The 12830-nt window shown below is 39.0% G+C and overlaps 1 protein-coding gene across 1 annotated transcript in view; it reads right to left on the bottom strand.

The window, feature by feature from the left end:
- The window catches only part of LOC124287047, a 77287-nt gene that overhangs the window by 15515 nt on the left and 48942 nt on the right, over window positions 1–12830 (bottom strand).

Genomic DNA, 12830 nt, shown 5'->3' with positions numbered 1-12830 from the left:
AGATGTTGAGCAGTGGAAAATATCTCCTGTTTCTCACTTGTTCTTCTCATGAAGCAAGTCTCACACACGACTGACAACTGCTTATTCGTGAAACAATGAGTATTCACTCAAACATATGTGAAAATGACAATTTTCACAGAATCAGAAACAGTAAGAAAATCAATGCATGTGTATGTGTGGATGAACAATTGAAAGTGTCATGACGAAATTGGAACCGTCAATATCTCCAACAACATACCATAAAGGCTACCAGAATGTCAGTGAAAATCCATGAGCCAATAAATGATGCAGAACGCGGCCGAGCTACTTTTGTCAGTCGACGTGAGTAACGGCATCAACAGTGAATTCCATCATGTATGTCAAACAGAGTACGATTAACTCTCACATCGGAGTTCAACATAACATACTCAGTGAAAATTTACCACTTTGCCTTAAAACACCCAAACCGAAAGAATCGCAACAGGGGTGCTCTACTTCAAACCATGGCAAACACCCAGCTTGTCAAACACCCGATTTTAAAACCAAACCTTTTCTTTCCAGCCATCCAAGCTTGAAACAGAACAAAACCCATGCCAAGCTCATAATATCTGAGGCCATTTCATTGCAAACACTTGAGTCCTTCATGAAATGATTATTACTGAAAGACACGGTTCCGGCTTGGTACACTCAACATTATCAAAAGCCTACGCAACGTGCAGAAACTGAAAAGAAAGACGAGGACCGAAGCCATGCAGATGGGGTCTGTGCTCTCAAGGCGTAACATAACACCATACCCCTTCCTTCTCTTCGTCACGGTCACCAATCACCAATGCCTCCACTTCATAATGCGCTATTGAACAAGCTCGGTAAGCGCTTCACGGCTGTGCTCAATGAAACTGGATCAAAGGCGGCCATATTTATTTACCTGCACTGCTTGACAGTGTTCAGCACTAGTGCGTGGCCAGGCCATGGAAGCTGAATTCAATACAGGTCAATGTAAAACTGTATCTGGCGACAGCATTCCTCAACCTATAGACAAATAAACTACATTGGTGTCAACACTACTGCCCCACTGTGGCTTCCACAATGCCAGACTGTAATTAAAACCAAATACATCACCATACAATTGATGAACTCTGTATATATTTATCATCCAATTATTGTTAAACTGAAGGTGGTTCCCTTGTTCTAATTTTTCCAATTATTGTCTCAGCACCTTTTTTCGCTGCTTTTACCCGATTAACTAGACTTGTACAAGTCTCTAAGGTAATAATTAATAGTTTAAATGATAATTTCAAAAAAAATAATAATTGACTGGCTCTTGTCCCGTTATCTGGACTTGCCTCTTTAACGGATAGAATTACAATACATACATGGGCTTAGCACTCAGTACCGCCTTGGAGCAATGCTTCCGATTGACTTAAAAGACTTTTTAATGGCATGGAATGAATAAGTTACAATATTCCTTTACAACTATATATTGTCAGGAGGCTTGTAAATAGACATGGGAATGAACATAGATGAATCAAGCAAAAGGCCTAAAACCTCATCTTGTATCAGGTTGTATTGTGACATATAAGTAACATTAAACCTTATCATAAGCACAATATTTACATAAACGACATGTGGTCAAAACAATCTATTGTTTAATTAGAAACAGAAACCCAGCAATTATCAATCAAACAACTGGACCAAGACCCCAAATGACACTGATTATGAAGCAATAATTTCCTCAATAAACATGTTGTTGAAACCTAAGCTAAAACTTGTGATTCACATTTATTGAAAGTTAAAGACAATTGAGAGCTAACAGTCAAAGCACTTTCTTAATCTCATGGCTGTAACAATACCTGAGTGAGTGAGTGAGTGAGTGAGTGAGTGAGTGAGTGAGTGAGTGAGTGAGTGAGTGAGTGAGTGAGTGAGTGAGTGAGTGAGTGAGTGAGTGAGTGAGTGAGTGAGTGAGTGAGTGAGTGAGTGAGTGAGTGTGTGAGTGAGGTTTTATGCCGCTTTTAGCAATATTCCAGCAATATCACAGCGGGAGACACCAGAAATGGGCTTCACACATCGTACCCATGTGGGGTCTAACAATACATGACAGAGCCAGACAATTTTTATTTTTCATAGCAATGATCACACTTTTTAAAGCTAAAAGATCCAAGACAGCTGTCAAATGGATTAAAAAGGACATAGCAAATTTATTTCCCTGTCAGAAGGCTGCACCTGTAGATCTGAGAACACTATCACAACAATTAAGTCTAAACATATGTTTTATATTATTGATTAAGTTAAAGAAAATCATTTGACACATGAAGAATACCACATCACTGAAATATATTCAACAGCAGTTTTAACAATGGTTAGAAATTCCTGGCCTTTTCAAAGAAGATGATTGTTTAAGACCATTCAAAAGTCAGACAGACAATCAAGGCTTTTATGGTCTGCAAAACTTGGACATTAAAGTTTTTGGGCAAGCAGGAAGCGCCATTTTGATGCTATTTGTAATATGTCTGAACTTTGTAAAAAACATACCTCATTCTTAAGACAAGAATCCTTCATTGGTTTTATGATAAATGTGATTAACAGTGAAACATAGATGTTTTTTATAACCAACATCACTGTGTTTTATTCATACTTCAAACATTTATAATGTTATATGCACTGATATGTCAAACTTATGACAAGAAATAATTCATCAAGGATTTACTTCCCCTTGGATATCAATACTATGAAAATTCTAAAAAGTTCACATTTAAAAAAAATTCAAGGTGTTTAACAGTTCAGTTTAGTTTAGTCACTTCCTCTTTATTGACCTTGTTACCTGTGAAAGATAAGTTGTAACCATAGCAACATGAATTCAGAAATATTTAACTCCAATAGGGAATTTTGACCCATATTTGTTGCACAAACTTGGCCACATATCGACTTCGGAACAGGTTTTGATGAATGAGTGAGTGAGTTCAATTTTATGCTGCTTTTAGCAATATTCCAGCAATGGGGTGAGAAAACACCAGAAATGGCTTCACACACAGGTCTTGATGAATTCCTGCAATTCCACACAGAAAGGTCATTCTCAGTTATCAACTTTCCAACATTCAACCTTTCACAAAAATATTTCCATTCATCAAGTAGACCAGTTCTCAGTTATCAACTTTCAAACAAAAATACTTCATCAAGTAAATCGGTAAAAACTTATAGAGTCTCACTATCACAAGAAAGGTATGATACAATAAATGACATCTTCTTTAGCATATTATGACGCTCTTATCCATAAAGTATTATACCTTTGTTATCATTCATCAATTTGTAAAATGTCAATCAAACAGATTACGTCTCACCATCTTTGTCCAAAGAAAAGATATTTCTTAAACATTCTGATCAAGATGAGTGCTAATTGCACATTTGCAATGTACTCGTTTCAGCATCTATGACATCGTCAGGCAGCATCCTTTTCGCACAATCATAATTAATGGAGGTTAATGCTTTCTCTGCTTAATGATTTCCTCGACATTTTTACGCTTTTCAGCCACAGTGAATCTGCCTGGAGATTACTGAAGCAGGTAACGCTACCTACCTAATGACAAACTCTCCAACCAGTTTATTGATTTTGAGATGTCGCTGAATGTATGGCCAGAACACAAACTAGTACTACCTGTTCACGTATTATGCACAGAGGAATAAAGATGATGACATTTATAATGGTAAACGTCCAGACGTAAGCTGATAGCTTGAGAAATTAATGATCGTGCTTCAATACAGCAATACCGCCATATCGGAAAGGGAGACAACTGTTTCAAGAAATATCAACGCTAAAATTTATTTTCAGACAATTTACTGTCAGTGATTCAAATCTACCTGAACTGTGAAATTCACTTCCAATAATTTATATTCTGGTACATTCAGCTGTAAATTTGATGTATAAAATTGCCATGTACTTACAATCCAAATTATGATAAACTGTATGGTGACTCAGCTGAGATTAAACCACAGGTTGCAATCACTGTACGCCCATAGAACCATAAACCCATCCTAGATTCTACATACTTCCTTTGACAATGGCAGAAAATCGCACAATCGCTCAAGTGTGAATGGGCAAGGATGTGCGATTCCCTCATTTGTTTTGGCCCACTAGACAAACAAAGCTTTTTCTTGTTTCCACGTAAACGAAAATACACTGAGCGAGGCATCCTCTGTTGAACGACTGTGCAAACAGACTTGTTTTAACATAGACTGAGTTCGCAGTTTCACTTCGCTGACCCCGAAAAGACTCTGCTTCCTAACGGACGAAATAATTGATCTGCCCACTACAGAAATGCAATAATTGTCGCACCTGAACAATGCTCGCTATACTTTTTTGCAATCATCGGTACTGCATATTTTACAATTGTGTTTATCTACAGAACATCGAGATAGATTCTTGCTTTATGTCTCACTATTGATTTCCAACACCTTCGACAGTTGCTATTGTGTGACCACCAGGCACACACAGGATGACTCTGTCTTGCCATGACTCCTGTGTCATTTTTTAACTGATTCAGTTCTCCCTGTTTCAACACGGGCCACCGATAATGTTATAACATGAATCCTGGAGAGGTTCTTGAGCCTTCGTCTGGTCTTACAGCCAATTATGAAATGATTATCAAATATTAACGAGAAACAAATTCACATTCAAACACAAATGCTTCCCAAGCCAAAGAAACAACTGTGCTAATTAGACTTGAAACGATAAATTCAATAGATGCTAAACTGTACCAAGGATTTTGATTTTTCTCTGTATATTGCTATGATCGGGAATGAATACATTCAACTTTTGGGAAAAAACTTCCTCGAACAAAACAAAAATTGATGTTCAAGTTCATCTTTACAACAGACTTTTTAACACAGTTCTCCCTCACCTCATAACAATATGTGTTCAATAACTCTAAGTGTGAACAACATCTTTCATTATACAGTATAAACTCAAACTATTCTTGAGTGAGTGAGTGAGTGAGTGAGTGAGTGAGTGAGTGAGTGAGTGCACACTGATTTTGACAAGTGGGCCATCACTACAAAATAATGTAGAAGAAAGGTCACTGTGCAATGATTCCCCAGGGCTGCAGTCCTATATGACACTTATTTCCAGTGAGTGAGTGAGTGCTGTATCAGCTATTTTGCAGCTATTCACAACAAAACACAGGGAACATTAAAACATATTCAGAGGAGTAAAACAAACAAAACATCTGATACCTGCATGCACAGAAATACAAATCAGACCACATCCTCCAACAACACTTCTTCCATCTCAACACAAAATATTACCCATCACATCGTTATCACACTGATCCCCAAATCTTAGAATAAAATAGAATAGAATAGAATAATACTTTAATGCCTTTTCAGGAATTTGTGTTACCTCAGCAGAGCTACTGACACATTAGAGAGATACCAAACATATTTACATAAATTCTTTGATTTAGGTATCTTCACATTTGTTTAAGAGAGATGTGGTACTTGGAATAAAGGATGTACGGGCTCACTTAGTTTTCACAATTGCAACTTCGTAGCGGCGGCCTGAAGGGAGGAGGTTGTATTCTGAATTTAAGTAGTGAGTACGGTCAGATATGATTTTGACAGCTTGATTCACGATTTGCCGCTCATATATTGATGATAAACATTCAAATCTGATTCTAGCGATTTTACTTGCGACCTTCCAAGGAACACCCATCTTACCCACCTAACTACAAATGCCCCCAGTCTATGTCATCCTTTCTGATCTACCCCCTCTTGCCTACCCTCCCTGCCCCCCATGCTCGCCTCAAGTGATCCCTCTTGACTTCAAGGCGCCCTTCTTACACCAAAGGGCACCTGTCTTTCTTCCTGCTCAGTCAAGCATGTCCACTACACCTGGCCTTGTCCACTCTCGTTAGCACTTAACGGCCCCGCCCATTGTCCCCTCCTCCTCTCTGTGTTATCTATTATGGCCAAAGTCCACTTACATCATTAAATCAAGTTGTCTCTTTGTTGGGGATCTCTCACCACTTAATCACATTCAACAAGGGTGATAAACCCACTCCTTGCAAATTAAGCAGTTTTTGTGTGTATTTGACCACTGGCTTCCTGTATCAGGTGCCATTTGTTGTACAACTAGCTTCAGGATAATGGACCCTATTTGTTGTACAACTACCTCCAGGATAATAGACCATATTTGTTGTACAACTAGCTCTAGGGTGGACTATTTAAAGATGGACACTGATATTCAATGCAACAGTCGATAAATTCTGTGTATAAACTGAGTACCTGTTTTACAATCATTTCCACATTAAAAGATCCTACTTGAACATGACAATATCATTAAGTATAAAATAAAAGATGGAAAATGTTCAGGGAAATGAATAAAAGAGTGTTAAATTGATGCTGGACGTGGCCTTGATAAAAGGTACAAATGTCTGCAGTCATAAAGATGATCAGAAGTACAAAATAAAAAGACTCCTCAAAGTGATTGATCTGAAAATATTCCATGAGTAAACATGGTCCCTGGTACTGTTTCTATGAGTTAAACTGAATCATTTGTCTTATTCAAAGCATAAACTCTGTCCAAAATATGACTTGAACATTGACAATATCTTTTTTAGGTTACTAAAACTTTACAAGCTGATGCCTTTTAATTCAGCTGCTTTTCAAAATTGTTGGCCTAAATTCATTGAATGCGCTCAGTCACATTTCTTTTGAGAATTTAATATTTTGCCTAACTGTTAAAAAAAGACATGGTTCATGAGTGAATGAGTTTAGTTTTACACTGCTTTTAGCAATATTCCAGGAATATGACGGCAGGGGAACACAAGAAATGGGCTTCACACATTGTACCCATGTAAGGGAAACGAACCCGGGTCCTCAGCGTGACGAGGGAATTGCAAATTTGTAAAAAATGTACATTTAAGAACATCATCAGTATTTTGAAATGATGACCACATGAACAACACAGATCGGGAGAAATGTGCCATTGATATCTGTCAATGTCTTCACCTTTACCTTAATACCTCAATTTTGAGGCCTCCAATTTGAGGTCAACCCTCTCTTCATTGCAACAAGCTGAACATAGGTTTTGTACTTGTTTTCTGTCTTTTGAAAATTTCAACTTCCTTATTTGTACAACAGGCAAGTTTGAACATGGCAAGATTTTTATGCCCATTTCTTGTTTTCACTGTTTTACATGTACCCTCCATTTTGTGGCCTCCTCAATGAGGTCAACACTCACCAAGATGGACACAGGCTTAATTCAACTTAACCCATGTCCTCTAATCAGCTAACACACGACCATCATGCATGGAACAAGGTCAGTCCCGCAGGACAAAGGTGTTCTGGCACCACTAATTGAGATCAATCAGCTCCGAGCAGCTGACAAACCAAGCCATGTGGAAATGGCACCTGCTTCAGTCCAGTTGGTCATTACACCCACACAAGACAATGTTGAAACTGCTGCCCCTACCACTAGGTCCATACTGGTCTGTTTCACAGTCCCTGAACCGCATTATTTCGACTTCCGCCCAGCCCTTTCTGTAATGCTAAAGCCCAAAATGAAGCCAGTCTAGATTTACTCAGGTTCTTTCAATTTTAAAAAAAGGAATTGTTTCTGTCAAATAAAAATATATTCAGAGACTGGGTGTTAGTCTATGTCCATATGAGCCTGTCACAGAGCAGAGCATTGTAGCAAGCTAACCCTGAACACATGCAGCACCAGCTATGAGTGTTTTTTGCACAGATTGTTTAACTGATCCATGACCTTGAAATGCTTAGTTGCATTCTTTCAACAAATTTTATTGACAAAAAGCTTTAAAAATTGTGTAAAAGATTATTAAAATTTTTGACTTGACACTCAATAATGACAACATATATGGTTCTTTCACTTGAAGTATTTTCTAATTTCATCACAAAATTAGATATATAAGGTTAGATTAGATGAAAAAGAGTTAACGTCACGCTCCTGACTGCACCTTTACTGCCATGTGCGTGTGCATGTGCATCTACTTGTAACAGTCTGTCCACAGATGGTTTTATAGTGCTTCCCACCAAGATACTATGCCCCAGTTTACACACAGAAACAAAATTCTGACTCAGAGCTGACCAGGCATGGTGTTATTTCCTCAATGCCAGGCAGAAGGCACAGTAACAAAAAAGCATCATATTTTAACGTCTTTCAGTGTGACATGAATGACATTCCTCTCTCCAGGCACATGGAATTCAAAATATGACATCACTTCCTTATAGCCACTTCTTGCAATAGTGAGTGAGTATGGTTTTACGCCGCTTTTATCAATATTCCAGCAATATCATGGCAGGGATGCCAGAATTGGGCCAGAGACCCAGATAAGCTGTGTATCCGGGTAAAATACGCATAGAATTACGCATTGAAAAATAATTGTTGCGTACCAATTACGCATTTAAAATGTTAGATACGCAAAACGTTTAAAACAAATGCGTACGGAATATATATATAAAATTCGCTTGCGTAATGAAAAAGGCATTGATTGCTATCAAGTTGTACTGTTAGTATAGGACAAGTGTTGTACTGTCAGTAAAGGATAAGTGATTTTTTTATGAAATAATTTCCATTATATTTAAGTTGGTTTTGATTAGGTATGACATAAGGCAGAACATACCTGCTTAGTAAACTTACTCAATGACATAATACTTGGGTGAGTAAAATGACTGAAATACGCACATATTTGAAAGCAGTGGGTAACGGAAAATGAAATACCCACTCAACATTCATAACACCCACTCCAAAAAAATACAGTGGGTACAGTACCCACATGAGCTAAATCTTATCTGGAGCTCTGATGGGCTCACACATTGTACCCATGTGGGGAATCAAATCTGGGCCTTCAGTGTGCCAAGCGAACGCTTTAACCACTGTGTTACCCCAATTCCCCCTTCTTGCAATAAGACTTATCTATTACCTTAGGAAACAGCCCATGCATGTTTTTGAATATAAGAAGATATCTTAGTCTGCTTGGGCAAGATTGGATCAGTCTTAGACTGGTGTGCTGTAGGTTAGAAACTGCTGAGGACTAAAACTACATACACTCCAGTTATCAGCAAATAATGCAACAATTCAAGCATGTACCTAGCCAGCTCCTGCAACACATGAGTCATGTCTGTATACAGTAAACTACTACACCACATCCAGCTGTTTACTTCAGACAGGTCGTGTTCCACAAAGCGATCATAGCGCTAGGACTCAACAACCTGATTTAAACTGTGAAGCTCACAACTCAGTGTGTGCTGTTTAACGCAGCAATATTCAAATGAGTGTATGTGTGCTCAAATGAGTACGATGCATATGAGTGAGTGAGTGTGATGCACCAGAGTGTGACGCAAGTGAGTGAGTTAGATTTTACTCTGCTTTTATCAATATTGGCGGGGAGGGGGGGGACACCAGAAATGTGCTTCATACATTGTACCCGTGTGGGTAATGGAACCCGGGTGTTTGACGTGATGAGCAAATGTTTTAACCACTAGGCTGTCCCACCAGTGAGTGAGTGAATGAGTGAGTGAGTGAGTGAGTGAGTGAGTGAGTGAGTGAGTGAGTGAGTGAGTGAGTGAGTGAGTGAGTGAGTGAGTGAGTGAGTGAGTGAGTGAGTGAGTGAGTGAGTGAGTGAGTGAGTGAGTGAGTGAGAGAGTGAGTGAGCAAGCATCCTCGATCCTGAAACAAAATTTACTGAAACAACCAACAGTCTGACTTGCATTTTTCTTTAACCATTTTATTCCTTCTTAATTTCAAAATCATCAAAAGCAATTATGCCTATCACACAAATAACATTTCCAAATGATTATTGAGTATGAACTGACCTTTCCATTTTTTTCCATCAGCCTATTCACCTAACAAGTCATCAAATTCCATGAAGCGCGAACCAATATAAGGCTGGCCTTAGACTTAAATCATGATTACAACGCTGGCCAATGTCTGGATCAGCCAGCAGGGCAGTCAGGTCAAAGGTCCTTCCAATGCATAAATTATTCAATCCATTGCGGTCATACAATCCCTGTTTGAGTCTGCTTCTCTTCACCACAGTTTGCTTTCATCAATATTTACCATTAAACCAAAGAATACATTTTTTCACAATGGACTCAATCCAATTATATCTTTTGCATAAAACGTTAAATTATTTTCTTATAATTATTTTCTCCAGCAGTTAAATAAATAAAATTATTTTCAAATTATATCCCATTATAGCCATATAAGTACTCATTAAAAAACATATGTTCTTCGGCTTCTTTTGAGAAGTAAATGATGCTAAACAAATGCATCCCAGCTTCGCCTCCTCACAAACTTGCATATTAACACTGACTCAGGGATTTATGTAGACATGTTGAGATGCTGACATCCTGTACCATGTCTCCGGCAAATGTCAGTAAACCGGACTTAAATACTTCCCCGTTCAATCTGTTTTAGTTATATCTGATTTTATGTACTCGGAGAGTAAATTGTACAATCTGATAACCATGAAGTTAAGAAAGAGACTTTAATGCTTCGTAATTGTTACATTCATACCGTATTTGTATCGCGGAGCAGTATTCAGATAGGCAACATACTGCTTGTTTACCAATCTGGTTCCACTTCTGAAAATAAATATGTTTAAACCAATGCTTCGTATTATGTTATGCACTTTATCAAATGATATAATTCATTCTAAACTACCTAAGTTTAGGAAATAAGAGGTTTAAAATCTCAGTTTTGAAGATGATAACAATATTTCCCTGTTTGCCTGCCTAGGGCACATGGTTTGGAATCCAAGATAAATCTGTGTCATCTGCATCTTGTTTAACTTATTGCTATTGTTTGACCATATGGAGTCAAATTGTGCAATCACTGTTTTTAATAATGTCCTAATTATCCCAGCCAGAGAATAAACCCAATTTGGGCTGTTACATGGTATGCCACCTCCACCCCCAAGATTATTATTATCTGCCTACCTGGACAGAACAAAGCCTGACGAGCACACACCTGTCTCCCTTTATCTGGGGAAACAGCTGATATTGCCAACACTTAGGAAGGGGTGGGAAGGCTGGGTGGCAGGTGTGAATGTGTTGGGAGGGAGGTGAAGTAAAAACATGAGGTCGGGGCGGGGTTGGATGGGGTGTCGAGCGAGTGTGGTAAGGGTACGGGTAGGTAGGGATGGGTATGCATGTGTGTCTGTGGTGGAAGTATAGTCAGGGTAGAGGTAAAAGGGTAGGAGGCAGAGTGAGTGAGTGAGTTTAGTTTTTCACTGCTTTTAGCAATATTCCAGCAATATCACAACAAGGCACACCAGAAATGGGCTTCACACATTGTACCCATGCGGGGAATCAAACCCAGGTCTTCGGCGTGAGGAGCAAATGCTTTAACCCCTTGGCTACCCCACCACCCAACCCTTGGTGAGTGAATGAATGGCTCTGTTTCACACACTGTTGGGGTAGTGGCGAAAAAGCAAAAGACATCCCTTTTCCACATCATCAGTTGATTCAAATACTTGTTCACTGTGGCATAGGAAGCTGGACGTCTTTAATAGTTCAGGGGACATAACTCTTACTTGTTTGTTAATGTTCTTTGGTCAAGTGGGATTGAGTTTAAATAATTGAGAGGAGATAAAATGCACCTTATTTGAGGTCAGCAGTGAAAATATGAACAGACAAACAAGCATCAATACAACCAAAACCAGGCCCCAAACCAAAACAAACAGCTCAGCGAACCATAAACATTCTGCAAACCATGACAGCAGAAGCCAAAATGCAGTTACCCAACCTATCCAATCCTTGACCCAAATTCTATCTGTTCACAAAGAGCAACCACCAAATATTATGTAATATTTATCAACTCTGCAAAGCTGGATGCACACAGTGTTGGGTGCACACTGCAGCCTGCAAGCTTTGCACACCTGATCACTGCAACAGAGCTGCACACCTGATCACTGATGCATTCAGAGCAGACTGTTTCAAGCATCGGCATGTCACTTAAACCTCACAACATACACAATCCGAACATTAATAATTCCCCAATATGACATGTATGTTTAATTTGGCTGATCACAAAAGGTGGGAAATCATTGATTTCGACACCATTCCATTCTGTTACCTAAACCTTTATTGATGCTGTCAGAAATCAGTGTTTGTATTTGTCGAATCTTTTTACAACTGCTGTGACATTTTGACGGTTACACGACACCATCAAACTTCCTCGCTGAGTCGGAACTGATAGGGTGAACTGAGGTGTAACGCTGCTCTGAACCCAGTATCAGTTTTATCATGACAACCTAACCAAGGAGGAAATCCTAAAGTGATAAAGGCTGTAAATATTTCCCACAAGTCAAAAATATCATCAAAACCATGGATTCAAACCTATGATTAGTAGATCCTGGCATAACTAAGGGAGACAAGTCCGCACAATAAAAGTGGACAACATAGAAAAACATTTACCCATCCAAAAATATGGTGACCTGGTTCAGAATAGATCTTAAAAGACTGGCCCAGAAGTAAGAGTTAAGATTCTGGGAGCAGCCGTCAAATGAGCCTTATGATTAAACCATAGGCTCGTCACACCGAAGAGTGAGTGAGTGAGCTTAGTTTGACGCTGCACTCAGCAATATTCCAGCTATATGGCAGCAGTCTGTAAATAATCGAGTCTGCACCTGACAATCCAGTGATCAACAGCATGAGCATCGATCTGCGCAATTGGGAACCGATGACATGTGTCAACCAAGTCAGCGAGCCTGACACTGATGTTCACTGGTATCACGCCGAAGACCCGGGTTCGATTCCACACATGAGTACAATGTGTAAAGCCCATTTCTGGTGTCCCCCCGCCGTGATATTGCTGGTATATTGCTAAAAGCAGCGTT

Source organism: Haliotis rubra, unplaced genomic scaffold (assembly GCF_003918875.1).
Source record: "Haliotis rubra isolate DU_JTF1 unplaced genomic scaffold, ASM391887v1 Scf4, whole genome shotgun sequence".
NCBI lineage: Eukaryota > Metazoa > Mollusca > Gastropoda > Lepetellida > Haliotidae > Haliotis > Haliotis rubra.
This window is presented reverse-complemented; position numbering and strand designations above follow the sequence as displayed.